This window comes from Ailuropoda melanoleuca, chromosome 1 (genome assembly GCF_002007445.2).
Source record: "Ailuropoda melanoleuca isolate Jingjing chromosome 1, ASM200744v2, whole genome shotgun sequence".
NCBI classification, from domain to species: Eukaryota; Metazoa; Chordata; class Mammalia; order Carnivora; family Ursidae; genus Ailuropoda; species Ailuropoda melanoleuca.
The window spans coordinates 173,472,323-173,475,176 of NC_048218.1; the positions used below are offsets into that span (position 1 = coordinate 173,472,323).

The following is a 2,854-nucleotide window of genomic DNA, read 5'->3' on the forward strand; positions in this document are numbered from 1 at the left end:
TGTAATTCTTTTTGTTTTTACTCACTCATTTTGTTCCGATTTCCAAGGAATGCATATGTGGGAGTCCTTGTCGATCAGGAGACATGGTAATTCTGAATTCGAGTTTGTATCTGGACATGGTATGCGATGCTGGAAAATTTGCTTAACATTTCATGCCTTAGCAAAGTAAACACTTTACTTCGGTGTTACAGGTATTTAAAAAATCTTCCCTGTAACCTTGTGTACTCTGCAAAGCACATCTTAAACGATGAGGTCGCTGATGCTCACTCAGAAAGCCAAAGAGATTCCCTAGTGCAGAGGCAGGAATGGAGCTGTGTCAATTCTCTTACTGTGGCAAAGGAAGTCACTGAAAGTAACACAGTAGTCATCAACCATCCTCCTGGACTGAATGCATATTTTACTGACGTCCTCTACATATTGTTTCTCAAAGCATGGTACCCGTCAGAATCACCTCAAATTCCAGGTTAAAAGAAAGATAACTGTAGCTACTGAAAGAGGATTGGAGGAGGCCGTCTCGGAATCTGCACTCTAGCAAGCTTTTCAAGCGATGTGCATGCTTCCTAGAATCCGAGATCCCCCGCATCAGGGTAAGAGGCTTGATTTGCCTTTGTCATGGAAGCTATTCAGTTGCTTAGGGAAATTGTTTGCAATGTATGGGTAACTGGCATTGCTTTGTTTCTCTACACAGTGAACTTTCTGCTTGCTGTATGTTTCTATTACTTTCTCACTAAAATAGCTTACATCCGGCAAACCTATCCAAGTTAGCAAGATGCCTGGATGTTCCGGACACCTTCTCTCACCGAACATCTTGACCCACGTAGGTGGACTTCTCTAAAGGAAACTTTGCAGCTCAGGTTAAACAGCAGGGGCTCTCCTTAGATTTATTTCCCCTGCTGGACTTGCAGGCAGTGGGCAACAGTGACAAGGACACCTGTGCTTGCTGTAGAGCCTGTAACAGTTGTTCTTGGCTAGGCAATTTGCTTTAACTGTTCTATACCTTAATAACCTTTTTCCCCCAAGTGCTAAGTTTGATATCTCCTTTAAACTGCATAAACATCGTTATGAATATAGAACTCAGCTGTGCAATAACCCTGAGCTGAGGGTGGCATGAAATGTCAAGGGTCACTCTGAGGTCTCCATTGCTTCCTTACATTCTGCCCTTTGTTGCACGAGTCCATGAGTTCAAGGAGATCGTGTTCTAGTTACCTGGAGTGGAACACTAGGTGAGAAGACTTTGTAAGGTAAAATGTATAAAGAGAAATAAAATGCAACGGTATTACCATCATTGTCAAGAAAAGGGATGTCAAATCAAGTTATTTTGTTTAGGTTTGTTTGAAGGGGCAAAAGCGAGGCATTTTTCAGGAGAAGAAAGCTTAAAATACCAGATTCTATAGTTCTTTTTTTTTTTTAAGGTTTTATTTATTTAATTGACAGCAAGAGAGCACAAGCTAGGTGAGTGGCAGAGGGAGAGGGAGGGAGAAGCAGGCTCCCCGCTGAGCAAGGAGCCCGATGTGGGTAGAACTTGACCCCAGGACCCTGAGATCATGACCTGAGCTGAAGGCAGATACTTAACCGACTGAGACACCCAGGCACCCTCTATAGTTCTGAAATATTGCATGCTCATGTAATTTCCCTAGATTCTTAATTTTCTAAAATCTCTTTATACAAAAAACTATTTCTACAATCCCTAGTTTCATTGTTGTGTGCGTATTCTTGACTGTTAACCCAAACCATAGACATGGACTGGGGTGAGCCAGGGGCCAGCTGTATCAGAAACGCCCAGGGTTTTCGCTGAACCTATTGGGGGCTTAAGACCTTGCTGCAAGGAAAGGAGGAGGGAAGAGGAAACTGGTGTGACTGGCCAAGCTTCTCAACCTTCTTCAATTTCTCTTCCATAAAATCAGAAGGGATTGTATCAGATTATCTTTAATGTAGTTACCAGCTCTAAAGCTATGAGCCTCAGTGAAACCTTTAGGGGGGGAAACGAAAGGAAAAGAAATATAAAATAGGAGAGATAAGAGGAGGAAGGAACGAGAGGAGGGAGGGGAGAAAATAAGCAAATGTGTGGTTGAGAGAGCATCTCACCAATTACCTTGGCTGTGATTCTGTGTTATGGAGCAAAGGAGTACCTAATGTGGTATTCAGAGGAATTAAATAAATAAGTAACTAAATAAATCACAAAAATCATAACTAGTTTTCTCACAGTCAAAAGTGATTTAATATCTGCTTTGCCCTCGGTTAGTTTCATGAATTATTCATGTATCTCTTTAGGTGTTCCCTGTAGTTGATCGAGTTATGTGGCATCACTGATACGGTGTCATGCTTGGCTTGTAGGAGCCGGTAAATTGAAGGTGGTTTATAGGAGGAATGCTAGAGGTGGCTGTGATAAATCTAAAAAGTTATTTCAGTTCATTTGAAAAGCCTCTGAAATATAAATAACAATTCCAGTGTGAATGGTAGGCACTTATCCTATCCAGTTTCTGTTTGCTAATAACTGTGAAAGTGATCTCTCACCTGCAGAGTCAGAAAAGTTTATATGTAATGACAATGCATGGACACTGTCTCTGCCGAAATGAAAGTTCCTTGACCACGTCTTATTTGATTGATTCTACCCTCTAAATATTCCATATTGGAGGATAAATGACTATGGATAGTTATCAAGATTTTAGGAGAAATCAATATGCATGTATTTACTGGCTGAGTTTAATTTTTAGAAGGGAAAAAAATCTGCACTGAAAAGGCTAAAGCTTAGATTTGTTTGTGTGCGTTGAAGAACAGTTGCAAAGGAAAGGGTTTTTTTTTTTTTTTTAAGTTCAGTCAGCCAGAGAGATCACTGGAGGGAGCTCTAACTTCA

General features: G+C 40.9%; 1 pseudogene; it reads right to left on the reverse strand.

The window, feature by feature from the left end:
* Positions 1-2: 2 nt before the first annotated feature.
* On the reverse strand, positions 3-77 carry LOC117795530 (annotated as a pseudogene).
* Between the last annotated feature and the right edge of the window lie 2,777 nt (positions 78-2,854).